Genomic DNA, 17319 nt, shown 5'->3' with positions numbered 1-17319 from the left:
CGAGTGTGCGCGGTAGGCACAGAGGCACAACTAGCGAGAGTGTGTGTGTGTGTGTGTGAGAGAGAGAGAGAGAGAGAAGCCAGTTGATAGATTAGTATCAAGATTGAGGTGTCACCCTACTCCTTCACTGTCGGGAAGTGTGTGTGTGTGGGTGGGTGGGTGGGGGGGAGTGACACTTACATATCTCTACTCTTATAAAAACAGAGTTGGTGATGATGGTGTTACTGCCATCCTGCAATATAGGCCAACCGATTTATATCTGATGGATAGGAAGGAAACTATGGCAATTTTGCAAAAAGATACCCGCACCCCTCTCCACATTTGCAAATAAGGCATTCCCTCGTTCATCTTTTTCTCCCACAATATAAACTAATCATACAAATGCATCTTGATGTTTGATGCAACACATGGGCATCTTGCTAGTAGGGAGAAGGAGTTTGTGTGACCCAAATCTATATTAAGGGATAGGTAGATAGGATGTGTGTGAGGCATACTTAAAGCATCACGGAGATAAACAGACGGTGTGCATGCAAGTGCCCAAAAAAATGAAGCTTAAACAATGTCTACGCGCGCGCGTGTGTGTGTGAGAGAGAGAGATAGAGAGATAGAGATAGATAGATAGATAGATAGATAGATAGATAGATAGAGAGAGAGAGAGAGAGAGAGAGATCTCAAAACAAAAGGTGCTCTGCTGGAATCCCATTGTATGTATTCATATGGTTCCGGAACTCGAGTTAACCTTAGGCATATGTGTGAGAGACATAATTATCCTTTGAGACATTAGTGGCTGTGGGTGGGCGGAATTAAAGGGGTGGGCATGTTCGATAGAGAGAGCGTGTGTGTTTATGTGTGAGAGACTTGTAGGATGGGGTAGAAAGACGAATTCTAACCTTGACGGAGGGAGAGAAATACATGAAGTGCACGTGTGTGATTCCGATGCCCATGGGGAAATGAGATGTGTATGCGTGTGAGAGAGATTGCACAATTCATTCACGTATCACTATCTAGCGATCATGGACATGCATCACTTGAACATAAATCAATATCTACTTCATATCGTGGCCAAAGGTACAATATTGATTTAACGCTATAAAGATTGGACACTCACATATCACATTTTTTTCTATCTAAATAAACCTTTTCAATTGTGCATGCCAAAGTTACAGTGATGTTTCTTCAAACAACCAATGTAGCTATCATGTACATGCACCATTGTTACTCTTGCATTCAAATTCATTAGTCTGGGATGATTTAAGGTTCTATTATGAAGCAATATATGTAATATTCATATATGAATTCAATGGGTACGCAATTTATGAAATGGAGGCTATGTAATCATATGAGGTAACACTTTTAAGTAGAGGACTACAATATCCATTTCTTTTGTGGGACTACAATATCCATTTCTTTTTGTGCGCCTCTACACTAACACGTCAATGCATTCTGTTTAAAGTAAATAACCAATGGCACTAAATTATCTATTTACATGAGAAATACATAGGCTGAGCATTTGATCCCTTTTTTGTGAATGCGCCTCTACACCCGTACGATTGGCCATGCCCGTGTGAACGTCCAAGTTATCGGCGCATCATCCCGAGTTATTGTCTTTTTTTCTGGGGTGGACTTCACACCAGTTATTAACTGCTGACGCGTGCCCCGTGTACATAGTCTCGCATGACCTTCCCGCTAGCACGGTCCAAAATTAGTTGAAATTGGATACGAACGATCCCGCGGGCGGCAAAATCTCCCGCCTCCTTCTAAAATTTTCACCACCTAGTCTTTAGCATGCGAAATTCCCCTTTTGTCATTGGTGCATGGAGAACAACAGTAACATTACCGCCCTCATCTACATAATAGGTCGGGGCTGCTTTGGTAACTTCCGGTTCCCCCCACCACACGGCACCCCCATTTCCTCTCCCCTCCCGCAAAAATGACTAACTCCATAGCACCAGAGCATCTTACATCACGTCATTCGTACTTCATCGGCCTTTCTACCCCTTGATAACCCGCAATTATACGGGATCAATTGTAGCCTCTTTCGACAAGTAAGAGTGTCAAACCCAACGAGGAGCTAAAGGTAGAAAAAATATTCTCTCAAGTCCTATCTGCCACTGATACGACTCTACGCACACTTAGTGTTCGCTTTACCTAGAACAAGTATGAAACTAGAAGTACTTTGTAGGTGTGATAGGATATGTTTGTAAGAAAATAAAGAACACATAAATATAAACTAGGGCTGTTTAGATAAAGAAGCAATAAAGTAAATATAGCGAGTGTGGAAAAGTGGTGGTAGGAGTTGTGAAATTGTCCTTAAGCAATTGACTACCTTACTAGATTGATAATCACTATTGCAATTTTATTTGAGGGAGAGGCATAAGCTAACATACTTTCTCTTCTTGGATAATATGCACTTATGATTGGAACTCTAGCAAGCATCCGCAACTACTAAAGATCATTAAGGTAAAACCCAACCATAGCATTAAAGTATCAAGTCCCCTTTATCCCATACGCAAACAACCTACTTACTCGGGTCTGTGCTTCTGTCACTCATGCCACCCACCATAAGAAAATCATGAACATATTGCAAACCCTACAGCGGGGACCCCTCACCCTTGCGCAACACGGAGAGCACCATAGGACAGCACCAATAATAAAACATGCAACTCAAACCAATCATAGCAATTCATCAATCACCGATAGGACAACGAAGATCTACTCAGACATCATAGGATGGCAACACATCATTGAATAATAATATGAAGCATAAAGCACCATGTTCAAGTAGAGGGTACAACGGGTTGTGGGAGAGTGGACCACTGAATATAGATGGGGGAAGGTGATGGAGATGTTGGTGGAGATGGCGGAGGTGTTGGTGAAGATCGCGGTGATGATGATGGCCCCCGAAAGCGCTCCGACACCACCAGAAGCTAGGGAAGAGAGCCCCCCTTCTTCTTCTTCTTCCTTGACCTCCTCCCTAGATGGGGGAAGGGTTTCCCCTCTAGTCCTTGGCTCCCATGGCGTGGGAGGGGCGAGAGCCCCTCCGAGATTGGATGTATCTCTCTGTCTCTCTCTGTTTCTGCGCTCCCTGATTCTTCCCCTTCACCGTTTCTTTTATATCCGGAGATCCGTAACTCCGATTTGGGTGAATCTTTTGCCTAGATTTTTCTCATAAAATTAGCTTTCTTGAAGCAAAAGAAGAGCATCAACCGCCTTACGGTGGGCCGATGATAGTCCAGGGTGCGCCCCTATCTCCTGGCCCCCTCGGGCACCGTCTCGCGTTGATTTTACTTCCCAAAAATCATAAATATTCCAAAATAATTCTCCTTCCGTTTTTATCCCATTTGGACTCCATTTGATATGGGTTTTCTGCAAAACATAAAACATGCAACAAACAGGAACTGGCACTGCGCACTAGATCAATATGTTAGTCCCAAAAATAGTATAAAAAGTTGCCAAAAGTATATGAAAGTTGAAGAATATTGGCATGGAACAATAAAAAATTATAGATATGACGGAGACGTATCAGCATCCCCAAGCTTAATTCCTGCTCGTCCTCGAGTAGGTAAATGATAAAAAAGATAATTTTTGATGTGGAATGCTACCTAGCATAATCTTGATCATATGTCTAATCATGGCATGAATATTAAGACACGAGTTATTCAAAGCAATAGTCTATTATTTGACATAAAAACAATAATAATTTGAGCGTACTAATAAAGCAATCATGTCTTTTCAAAACAACATGGCCAAAGAAAGTTATCCCTACAAAATAATATAGTATGGCTATTGCTCTATCTTCATCACACAAAGTATTTAATCATGGACAACCCCGATGACAAGCCAAGCAATTGTTTCATACTTTAGTAATCTCAAACTTTTTCAACTTTCACACAATACATGAGCGTGAGCCATGGATATAGAACTATAGGTGGAATAGAATATGATGGTGGAGGTTATGTGGAGAAGACAAAAAGGAGAAGAAAGTCTCACATCAACTAGGCGTATCAATGGGCTATGAAGATGCCCATCAATAGATATCAATGTGAGTGAGTAGGGATTGCCATGCAACGGATGCACTAGAGCTATAAGTGTATGAAAGCTCATACTGAAAACTAAGTGGGTGTGCATCCAACTTGCTTGCTCATGAAGACCTCGGGCATTTGAGGAAGCCCATCATCGGAATATACAAGCCAAGTTCTATAATGGAAATTCCCACTAGTATATGAAAGTGAAAGCATAGGAGACTCTCTCTATGAAGAACATGGTGCTATTCTGAAGCACAAGTGTGGTAAAAGGATAGTAACATTGCCCCTTCTCTCTTTTTCTCTCATTTTTTTCTTTTCCCCTTTTTTTATAATTTTTTTGGTGGGCTTCTTTGGCCTTTTCTTTATTTGGGCTTCTTTGGCCTCTTTTATTTTTCATAAAGTCCGGAGTCTCATCCCGACTTGTGGGGGAATCATAGTCTCCATCATCCTTTCCTCACTAGGGCAATGCTCTAATAATGATGATCATCACACTTTTATTTACTTACAACTCAATATTACCACTCGATATCTAGAACAAAGATATGACTCTATATGAATGCCTCCGGTGGTGTACCGGGATGTGCAATGATCTAGCGTAGCAATGACATAAAAAACGGACAAGCCATGAAAACATCATGCTAGCTATCTTACGATCATGCAAAGAAATATGACAATGAATGCTCAAGTCATGTATATGACGATGATGGAAGTTGCATGGCAATATATCTCGGAATGGCTATGGAAATGCCATGATAGGTAGGTATGGTGGCTGTTTTGTGGAAGATATAAGGAGGCTTATGTGTGATAGAGCATATCGTATCACGGGGTTTGGATGCACCGGTGAAGTTTGCACCAACTCTCAAGGTGAGAAAGGGCAATGCACGGTACCAAAGAGGCTAGCAATGATGGAAAAGTAAAAGTGCGTATAATCCATGGACTCACCATTAGTCATAAAAAAATCACATACTTATTGCAAAAGTTTATTAGCCCTTGAAACAAAGTACTACACGCATGATCCTAGGGGGATAGATTGGTAGGAAAAGACCATCGCTCGTCCCCGACCGCCACTCATAAGGAAGGCAATCAATAAATAAAATTGTGCTCCAACTTCATCACAAAGCGGTTCACCATACGTGCATGCTACGGGAATCACAAACCTCAACACAAGTGTTTCTACAATCCACAACTACCCACTAGCATGACTCTAATATCACCATCTTTATATCGCAAAACTATTGCAAGGAATCAAACATATCATATTCAACGATCTACAAGTTTATGTAGGATTTTATGACTAACCATGTGAATGACCAATTCCTGTCATCTCTCTAAATAGATATAAGTGAAGCAAGGGAGTTTAATTCTTTCTACAAAAGATATGCCCACGCTCTGACAAATACAAGTGAAGCAAAAGAGCATTCTACAAATGGCGGTTTTCTATGTAAAGAGAAACAGGTAATCCAAACTTCAAATGATATAAGTGAAGCAGATGAAGCATTCTATAAAGCCATACTCAAAAGATTTAAGTGAAGTGCAATCAGCATTCTATAAATCAACCAAGGACTATCTCATACCAGCATGGTGCATACAATAAAAATGAAAACTAAATGCAAAAGATGCTCCAAGACTTGCACATATCGCATGAACGAAACGAATACGAAAACATACCGATACTTGTCCAAGAAAGAGGGGATGCCTTCCGGGGCATCCCCAAGCTTAGACGCTTGAGTCTACTTGAATATTTACTTGGGGTGCCTTGGGCATCCCCCAGCTTGAGCTCTTGCCTCTCTTCCTTTTCCTCATATCGAGACCTCCTCGATCAAACACTTCATCCACACAAAACTTCTACAGAAAACTCGGTAAGATCCGTTAGTATAATAAAGCAAATCACTACTCTAGGTACTGTTGCAAACCAATTCATATTTTGTTTTTGCATTGTGTCTACTGTAATATAGCTTTTACATGGCTTAATCCACTGATATAAATTGATAGTTTCATCAAAACAAGTAAACTATGTATCAAAAACAGAATCTGTCAAAAACAGAACAGTCTGTAGCAATCTAAACATTAACCACACTTCTGGTACCCCAAAAATTCTACCAAAATTAGGAAAAATAAAAAATTTATATGGAAAGACAGTGCAAAAGGAATCAAAACCATTTGACATTCCAGCAAAAAAAATGTAAAATCGCGCACTACAGCCAAAGTTTCTGTCCTGCACCGTACAAACCAACAAGCATTGTAAACATCCTAAAGGCAAACCTTGGCACATTATTTTTATAATACAATGGAATTGTACAAGGGGATAATTATTTTTGATGAAAATTTTCTGTAATTAAGATTCACAAAGTTTCCGTGAGCATGAACAAAGTTCAAGGAGCTCTCCCACTTCAACAATGCTTGTCTCTCTCACTTTCACTTTCCTTTTTGAAAAGTTTTGGGTTCCCCTCTTTATTTTTTATTGTTTTTATACTATATGAAAGCACTCAATAGAAATAAATGACTCTCTAAAACTTCCGGGTTGTCTCCCTGGCAGCGCTTTCTTTAAAGCCATTAAGCTAGGCATATAGTGCTCAAGTAATAGATCCACCCGGATCCCAAGGTATATCAAAGCCAATTTTAATTAACAATGATTTGTAATTTAATAGTGAGCACAAAGTAACATATATCATGCAACAATGAAGTCTAACTCTCTTCCTATGCATCGACATGTCATAAAGAACAATTCATGCACACCGAGTAAAGGCTAATGCATAGTATAAACAGTTTCTTGCAATTTTATCATATTGGAAACATAGAGAGGTGGAGATATAGTTCCTCTCTCATAATAATTGTAGGTAGGAGTAGCAAGCACATGCATATTATATCTATCAAAATGATCATGTGCAGTAGTAAAAAGCAACCCATCAATATAATCGTTACTAGTCACAAACTTCTCCGATATAGTGTAGTTTGGAGAATTCAAAAAGATAATAGGACTATCATGCGTGGGTGCAATAGCAACAATTTCATGTTTAACATAAGGTACTATAGCAAGTTCATCTCCATTAGCATAATTCATATTGGCATCTTGGCAACAAGCATAGCAAGCATCATCGAAAAGGGATATTTCAAGAGAATCAACGGGATCATAACAATTATCATAGCAATCATCCTTCGGTAAGAACGAAGGACATTAAATAATGTATGAGTTGGAGGGTTACTATCATTAGAAGGTGGGCACGGGTAGCTAATCCTCTCTTCCTCCTTTTGTTCTTCGGTCTCCTCATCATCTTTTTCATCCAATGAGCTCACAGTTTCATCAATTTCTTCTTCCATAGCTTCCTGCAAAATATTAGTCTCTTCTTGGACAGCGGAGACTTTCTTAATAATTGCATCAATATTATAACTGTATTCATAATTCTTATAACAATATTTAAGTATAGCAAAATTTTCAGGTCTATAAATTGAATCATCAAAATCATCAAACTCTTTAAACATAGATTCAATCTCATAAGCACCCATAAAAGCAACAAATTCTTCTATTTGTTCCACATCATAGTAATCATATACTCCATTAGCATAAGAAGCTAAGGTTTTATTATCATTGAATTTGCATGAAAAGGGAAGGTGTGGAGCCTTCATCCTAGAGCAACAAGTATAATCATGTCTCAATCATAGATCCCGAGCATACCAACACAACATATTAATTTGATCCTATAATAGTTTCCCTTTTTGTGTCAAGCGATAATCCCTAAAGTATTCACGTTGATCTAACGTGTCTCCCATAACATAATTGAATGGGGTTTTCTCAGGATTATCAAAGTAGTACATAATATCTTTCACATAATGAGCATCGAAGGTTTTAAGAGGTGCCCCATCTCCATGAGTAGCAAGTACACCTAATTTTTTTGGTATTTCGTGTTCCATATCCATAACTAAAGATAGAGTATAACTAAGAACAACAAATAAAAATTACTTAGTGATAAAGCAAACAAGCACACACGAGAATATTCACCCTGATGACCCATAAGTGTAGGGGATCTATCGTAGTCCTTTCGATAAGTAAGAGTGTCGAACCCAACAAGGAGCAGAAGGAAGTGATAAGCGGTTTTCAGTAAGGTTTTCTCTGCAAGCACTGAAATTGTTGGTAATAGATAGTTTTGTGATAAGATAAATAGTAACGAGTAACAAGTAAATAAAGTAAGTAAAGTGCAGCAAGGTGGCCCAATCCTTTATGTAGCAAAGGATAAGCCTGGACAAATTCTAATAATGATAAAGGAGCTCCCGAGGACACATTGGGAATTATCGTCAAGCTAGTTTTCATCACGTTCATAAGATTCGCGTTCGGTACTTTGATAATTTGATATGTGGGTGGACCGGTACTTGGGTACTGCCCTAACTTGGACAAGAATCCCACTTATGATTAACCCCTATTGCAAGCATCCAAAACTACAAAAATAAGTATTAAGGTAAACCTAACCACATCATTAAGTGTATGGATCCAAATCAGCCCCTAACGAAGCAACGCATAAACTAGGGTTTAAGCTTCTGTCACTCTAGCAACCCATCATCTACTTATTACTTCCCCATGCCTTCCTCTAGGCCCATATAATGGTGCAGTGTCATGTAGTCAATGTTCACATAACACCACTAGAGGAAAAGACAACATACATCTCATCAAAATATCAAACAAATACCAAATTCACATGACTACTAATAGCAAGACTTCACCCATGTCCTCAGGAACAAACGTAACTACTCACAAAGCATATTCATGTTCATAATCAGAGGAGTAATAATATGCATAAAGGATCTGAACAAATGATCTTCCACCAAGTAAACCAATTAGCATCAACTACAAGGAGTAATCAACACTACTAGCAACCCACAGGTACCAATTTGTGGTTTTGATACAAGATTGGATACAAGAGATAAACTAGGGTTTTGAGAGGAGATGGTGCTGGTGAAGATGTTGATGGAGATTTAACCCCTCCCAATGAGAGGATCGTTGGTGATGATTTACCCCTCCCAGAGGGAAGTGTCCCCGGCAGAACAGCTCCGCTAGAGCCATAGATTGATTCCGCAAAGGTTCCGCCTTGTGTCAGTGGAGTTTCGTCCCATAAGCTTGCCCACGATTTTTTCCAGGGTAAAAGTGATGATATAGCAGAAGATGAACGCCGGAGGCCCACCAGGGGGCCAGGAGATAGGGGGGCGCACCCTATAGGGGGGGCGCCCCCTGTCTCCTGGACAGGGTGTGGGCCCCCTGGCCTATTTCTTTCGCTCATAAATTCTTATTAAATCCAAAAAGTTGTTTCGTGGAGTCTCAGGACTTTTGGAGCTGTTCAGAATAGGTTTCCAACGTTTGCTCCTTTTCCAGCCAGAATTCCAGCTGCCGGCATTCCCCCTCTTCATGGTAAACCTTGTAAAATAAGAGAGAATAGCCATAAGTATTGAGATATAATGTATAATAATAGCCCATAATGCAATAAATATTGATATAAAAGCATGATGCAAAATGGACGTATCAACTCCCCCAAGCTTAGACCTCGCTTGTCCTCAAGCGGAAGCCGAAATCGAAAAATATGTCCACATGTTTAGAGATAGAGGTGTCGATAAAAATAAAATATGGACATGAGGGCATCATGATCATTCTAATAACAACAACATAAATAGATTTTGTCATATGATTTCCTATGCTCAAGTGACAAGCAATTCACAATGTCAAGTATGGTTCAAAAACTTCATTGGGAACTAACAAAATTTAATCTCAGTCATTGAAGCAATTGCAATTTATCATAATATTAGAAAGAGTCAATAATAGAACCTTTCAGCAAACTCACATACTCAACTATCTCGTAGTCTCCTATAATTGCTAACACTCACGCAGTACTTGTGGTTATAGAGTTTCAGCCGGACACTGAGAAACATATGGGCTTATTGTGTTGCCTCCCAACGTATTCACCTTTGGGTGAAGTCAACAATAATGACCCATGCTAACTTACATCCAATTGGATATATGTATCATGATCTTTCAAATGCGAGGAGCTTGCCAAAGGATAAAATGAAAAAGGGAAAGGTGAGGATCACCTTGACTCAAGCATAAAGTAAAAACATAAAGTAAAAGATAGGCCCTTCGCAGAGGGAAGCAGAGGTTGTCATGCGCGTTTAGGGTTGATGCACAAAATCTTAATGCAAAAGAACGTCACTTTATACTGCCCCTTGTATGTGGACCTTTATTATGCAGTCCGTCGCTTTTATTACTTCCACAAAAGTTCGTACAAAGCTTATTTTCTCTGCACTAATAAGTCATGCATATTTAGAGAGCAATTTTTATTGCTTGCACCGATGACAACTTACTTGAAGGATCTATCTCAATTCATAGGTAGGTATGGTGGACTCTCATGGCAAAACTGGATTTAAGGATATTTGGAAGCACAAGTAGTATCTCTACTTGGTGCAAGGAATTTGGCTAGCATGAGGGGAAAGGCAAGCTCAACATGTTTGGGAGGTCAATGACAATATACTTTAACTGAGATGTCGGAAAAACATAAACCATTACATTGTCTTCCTTGTCCAACATCAACTCCTTTAGCATGTCATACTTAATGAGTGCTTCACAATCATAAAAAATGTTCAAGATAATATATTTATATGTGAACCCCTCTTTCCTTATCACTTCGTATTAATTGCAACGATGACCAAGAGTACGTTCATCAACTCTCAACAATTTTTATGCCTCATACTTTCTATGTGTTAAGTTATCACTATCCATAAGATCAATATGAACTCTTTTATTCTTACTACTTTCTCAAGATCATAGCAACATAGCAAAGCCCTGGACTCAACACTAATCTTTATTATAGATAGCACACGGACTCGATTACATAAAGAGATCACAAAGCAAAACTCAAACTACTTGATATCAAAACTTCAATCTACTAGATCAAGATACTACTAAAAGGATCGAACTAAATAAAGCAGTAAAGATAGGAGTGTGATGGTGATACGATACCGGGGCACCTCCCCCAAGCTTGGAAGTTACCAAGGGGAGTGCCCATACCCATGTGATTATGTCCTCGGAGGTGGTGAAGTAGGAATTGTTGATGATGTAGGCTTGTCATCCGTCTTCCAGGGCATAGGTTCTCCATCATAAAATGATGATCGAGTCTCCGGGATCCTTAAATCTGCAGCCGAACTCATTCGCTTGAATCTATATTCATACTAACAGTTCTGGTTTTGCAGGTCATAAATCTGGGCTTGGAGGTGCTCGATTTTCTATTGAAGCTTGAAGATGGTCTCCCCAATGACTTTAGCATCTAGCTTGTGGTTGTTGGTGAACTCCGTGATCATCATCTGATTGGCGTTGAGTCCACGCTCCACCATCCCTTGACACTTGAAATCTTCCTGCTCCACGGCTTCAAGCTTTGTCTCCACGCTCCCGGTACACCTTGGTCCCTCCACATCGCGGATGTGCAGCACCCCCTCACGCATCTCGATGGTTTGAGGGTGTTGAAGCACCTCCTTGAGATAAGGGTTGATAACCCTCTCGAAAAACTTGTCCTTGGGAGCGCTTGAAGACGCCATGACGCTCTAGATCTGAAACAGAAACAGCTCAAAACGAAAACAAAGGATATTTGCGTGATACGATGGTCAAAGCCTTCGGGAGTATATATAATGAATTTTTACTGATCAAAATACATAACGTGCAAGAAAACGGAGTCCGAGAGGCACACAAGGTGCCCACGAGACAGGGGGCGTGCCCTACAGGGGGGGTGCACCCTCCACTCTCATGGGGGCCTCGTGTCCCTTTCGGACTACTTCTTTCTTCCTAAAATTCTTAAATAATCCAAAACTGATAAAAAATGCCATTGGAGTTGTTTTGGAGTAGGTTTTACTTACCGTACCACATACCTATGCCTTTTCGGAGTCTGGAACATTCTGGAAAGTGTCCCTTATGTATTCCTCAGGGGTTACGATTTCAATAATATTAGTCTCAACATTGATAGGATTAACTGAAATATAATGTTTAATTCTTTAACCGTTTACCACCCTCGGATTTGTGCCTTCGAAGTTGTTGATTTCTATAGCACCAGAACGATAGACCTCCTCGATAACGTAGGTAACTTCCCACTTTGAGAGAAGTTTTCCTGCAAAAAATCTTAAACGAGAGTTGAACAATAACACATAATCTCCTACGTTAAACTCATGCTTTTGTATCCTCTTATCATGCCAGCTTTTGACTTTTTCCTTGAAAAGCTTGGCATTCTCATATGCTTGGGTTCTCCATTCATCAAGTGAGCTAATATCAAACAACCTCTTCTCACCGGCAAGTTTGAAGTCATAATTGAGCTCTTTGATAGCCCAATATGCCTTATGTTCAAGTTCAAGAGGTAAATGACACGCTTTTCCATAAACCATCTTATATGGAGACATACCCATAGGATTTTTGTATGCGGTTCTATAGGCCCATAATGCATCACCAAGTTTTTTGGACCAATTCTTTCTAGACCTATTCACAATCTTTTGCAAAATTAATTTGAGCTCTCTATTGCTCAACTCTACTTGACCACTAGACTGCGGATGATAAGGAGATGCTATTCTATGATTGACATCATACTTCGCGAGCATCTTTCGGAAAGCACCATGAATAAAATGTGAACTACCATCAGTCATAAGATATCTAGGGACTCCAAACCTCGGAAAAATAACTTCTTTAAGCATTTTAATAGAAGTGTTATGATCAGCACTACTAGTTGGAATAGCTTCTACCCACTTAGTAACATAATCAACAGCAACTAAAATATGTGTATAACCATTAGAGGTAGGAAAATGTCCCATATAATCAAAGCCCCAAACATCAAATGGTTCAATAACAAGAGAATAATTCATAGGCATTTCTTGACGTTTACTAATGTTACCTATTCTTTGGCATTCATCACAAGATAAGACAAACTTACAAGCATCCTTGAAGAGAGTAGGCCAATAAAAACCAAATTGTAGTACCTTGTGTGCAGTTCTATCTCCAGTGTGGTGTCCTCCATAGGATTCAGAGTGACACTTGCGTAGAATCTGTTCCTGTTCATGCTCAGGCACACAACGTCTAATAACACCATCTACTCCTTCTTTATAAAGGTGTGGATCATCCCAGAAGTAATGTCTTAAATCATAAAAGAACTTTTTCTTTTGCTAGTATGTGAAACTAGGCGGTATATATTTAGCAACAATGTAATTAGCATAATCAGCATATTAAGGAGCAGTCCGAGAAGCATTGACAACCGCTAATTGCTCATCAGGAAAGCTATCATGAATAGGCAGTGGGTCATCAAGAACATTCTCTAACCTAGACAAGTTATCTGCAACGGGGTTCTCAGCTCCCTTTCTATCAATAATATGCAAGTCAAATTCTTGGAGCAAGAGAACCCATCTAATGAGTCTAGGCTTAGCATCTTTCTTTTCCATAAGGTATTTAATAGCAGCATGATCAGTGTGAATAGTAACTTTGGAATCAACAATATAAGGTCTAAACTTATCACATGCAAACACAACTGCTAAGAACTCTTTTTCAGTAGTAGCATAATTTCTCTGGGCAGTATCAAGAGTCTTACTAGCATACTTGATAACATTCAATTTCTTATCAACTCTTTGCCCTAAAACAGCACATACATCATAATCACTAGCATCACACATAATTTCAAGAGGTAAATTCCAATCAGGCGTCTGAACAATAGGTGCATTGATCAAAGCTTTCTTAAGTATTTCAAATGCTTCTACACAATCATCATCAAAGACAAAAGGAATATCTTTTTGCAATAAATTAGTCAGAGGCCTAGAGATTTTAGAAAAGTCCTTAATGAACCTCCTATAAAAACCGGTGTGACCAAGGAAACTTCTTATACCTTTTATGTCCTTGGGACATGGCATCTTTTCAATAGCATCAACTTTGGCTTTATCAACTTCAATACCTCTCTCGGAGATCTTGTTCTCCAAGACAATGCCTTCATTAACCATAAAGTGACACTTTTCCTAATTCAGGACGAGACTAGTGTCTTCGCATCTCTGCAAAACTCGATCAAGGTTGCTCAAACAATCATCAAAAGAGGATCCATAGACGGAGAAGTCATCCATGAATACCTCACAAATCTTTTCACGAAAATCAGAGAATATAGCCATTATGCATCTTTGAAAGGTAGCAGGTCCATTACATAAACCAAAAGTCATACGTCTATAGGCAAAAGTACCAAAAGGGCAAGTAAAAGTGGTTTTAGATTGATCCTTCACGGACACAGGTATTTGAGAGAAACCAGAATAACCATCTAAAAAGCAAAAATGTGTGTGTTTGGATAGCCTTTCTAGCATTTGATCAATAAAAGGTAACGGGTAATGATCTTTCTTAGTAGCTTTATTTAACTTACAGAAATCAATTACCATCCTATAACCTGTAATAATTCTTTGCGCGATCAATTCATCTTTATCATTAGGAACAACGGTAATACCTCCCTTTTTAGGGACACAAAGGACAGGGCTTACCCATTCACTATCAGCAACGGGATAAATAATACCTGCCTCAAGGAGCTTTAGTATCTCCTTTCTTACCACTTCCTTCATCTTGGGATTTAATCGTCTTTGAGGATCTCTAACTGGTTTGGCATCTTTCTCCACTGAAATTTTGTGTTGACATAATGTGGGACTAATGCCATTAAGATCATCCAGTGTATATCCAATAGCAGCTCGGTGCTTCTTTAGAGTTTTCAATAATCTTTCTTCTTCTTTCTCTGAAAGGTTAGCACTAATAATAATAGGATATATTTCTTTTTCTTCAAGATAAGCATACTTAAGATTATCAGGTAATGGTTTAAGTTCAAACACGGGATCACCCTTGGGTGGAGGGGAATCCCCAAGAATTTCAACAGGAAGGTTATGTTTCAGTATAGGTTCCTGTTTAAGGAACACTTCATCTATATCTTCCCTTTCCTTCATAAACATATCTTTTTCATGGTCTAGCAAATATTGTTCTAACGGATCAGTTGGAGGAACATCAATGGAAGCAAGACCAATAGTTTCATCCTTACTAGGTGGTTCCCTTTCACGAGGTTGTCTACTAAACTTAGCAAAATTAAACTCATGAGACATACCATCTATGCCAACAGTGACAATATTCCTTTCACAATTAATATTAGCACTAGCAGTATTCAAGAAAGGTCTACCAAAAATAATGGGACAAAAATCATCTTGTGGGGAACCAAGAACAAGAAAATCAGCAGGGTATTTAACCTTCCATCACCAAACTTCAACATCTCTAACAATCCCAATAGGTTTGATGGTATCCCTATTAGCAAGCTTAATAGTAACATCAATGTCTTCTAATTCAACGGGTGCAATGTCGTGCATAATTTCTTTATAAAGATCATAAGGTATCGCACTAGCACTAGAACCCATATCACATAAGCCATGATAACAATGATCTCCTATTTTAACAGAAATAACAGGCATGCCTATGACAGGTCTATGTGTCTTAGTATCAGGTCTACCAATATTAGCAGTCTCACCTAAGAAAGAAATAACATGCCCATCTAAGTCCTCATCCAAGAGATCTTTAACCATAGCAATACTAGGTTCAACATTAATTTTCTCAGGAGGTGTATAAGTCCTAGTATTACTCTTACGAACAACAGTCGAAGCTTTAGCATGATCTTTTATCCTAACAGGAAAATGGTTTTTTTCAACATAAGCAGTAGGTACAATAGGATCACTATAGGTAATAGTCTTTTCTTCGACTGTAATAGGTGCAACTACTTTTACTTCAACATGAGGATTATATTTAAACCACTTCTCTTTAGGGAGATCAACATGAGTAGCAAAAGATTCACAGAAAGTAGCTACTATCTCAGAGTCAAGTCCATACTTAGAGCTAAATCCACGGAAAGCATCGATATCCATGAAAGATTTAACACAATCAAACTTAGGTGTCATTCCTGACTCCTTACCATCGTCGGAACCCCAATATTCAGAGTTGCGTTTAATTCTTTCCAATAAGTCCCATTTGAAATCAATAGTCTTCAGCATATAAGAACCAGCACAGGAAGTATCAAGCAGGTTGCGATTATCAAGAGAAAGCCGAGCATAAAAATTCGGAATAATCATTTCCCGAGAGAGCTCATGATTGGGGCATGAATATAACATTGACTTAAGCCTCCCCCAAGCTTGAGCGATGCTTTCTCCTTCGCGAGGCCAGAAATTATATATGTAATTACGACCACGATGAACAAGATGCATAGGATAGAACTTCTGGTGAAATTCCAACTTCAATCGCTTATAATTCCAAGATCTCGTATCATCACGTAGCCTATACCATGTCATTGCATCTACCTTCAAAGATAAAGGGAAGACCTTCCTTTTGACAACATCATCGTCAATACCTGCAAGCTTAAATAATCCACAAACTTCATCCACAAAGATAAGGTGTAAATCGGGATGCAATGTTCCGTCTCCTGCAAATGGATTAGCTAGCAGTTTTTCTATCATACCCGAAGGTATCTCAAAGTGAATATTTCCATAAAGTTCAGTAGGTTGAGGAGAAAATCTTTGCTCTTATGGTTGGGGTGAAGATACCCCAAACAAGCCCCTCAAAGGATTAGTTTCCATAGTGACAAGTGACAGAAAATTTCAGCACACTATATAAATGTTTCCTTACCAAGTTCCACCCACCAAAAGCGCTACACTCCCCGGCAACGGCGCCAGAAAAGAGTCTTGATGACCCACAAGTGTAGGGGATCCATCGTAGTCCTTTTGATAAGTAAGAGTGTCGAACCCAACGAGGAGCAGAATGAAATGATAAGCAGTTTTCAGTAAGGTTTTCTCTGCAAGCACTGAAATTGTTGGTAATAGATAGTTTTGTGATAAGATAAATAGTAACGAGTAACAAGTAAATAAAGTAAGTAAAGTGCAGCTAGGTTGACCAATCCTTTATGTAGCAAAGGATAAGCCTGGACAAATTCTAATAATGATAAAGGAGCTCCCGAGGACACATTGGGAATTATCGTCAAGCTAGTTTTCATCACGTTCATAAGATTCGCGTTCGGTACTTTGATAATTTGATATGTGGGTGGACCGGTACTTGGGTACTGCCCTAACTTGGACAAGCATCCCACTTATGATTAAACCCTATTGCAAGCATCCGCAACTACAAAAAGAAGTATTAAGGTAAACCTAACCACAACATTAAGTGTATGGATCCAAATCGGCCCCTAACGAAGCAACGCATAAACTAGGGTTTAAGCTTCTGTCACTCTAGCAACCCATCATCTACTTATTA

The sequence above is a fragment of the Triticum dicoccoides genome, chromosome 5B (genome assembly GCF_002162155.2).
Source record: "Triticum dicoccoides isolate Atlit2015 ecotype Zavitan chromosome 5B, WEW_v2.0, whole genome shotgun sequence".
In the NCBI taxonomy this organism is placed as follows: Eukaryota; Viridiplantae; Streptophyta; class Magnoliopsida; order Poales; family Poaceae; genus Triticum; species Triticum dicoccoides.
This window is presented reverse-complemented; position numbering follows the sequence as displayed.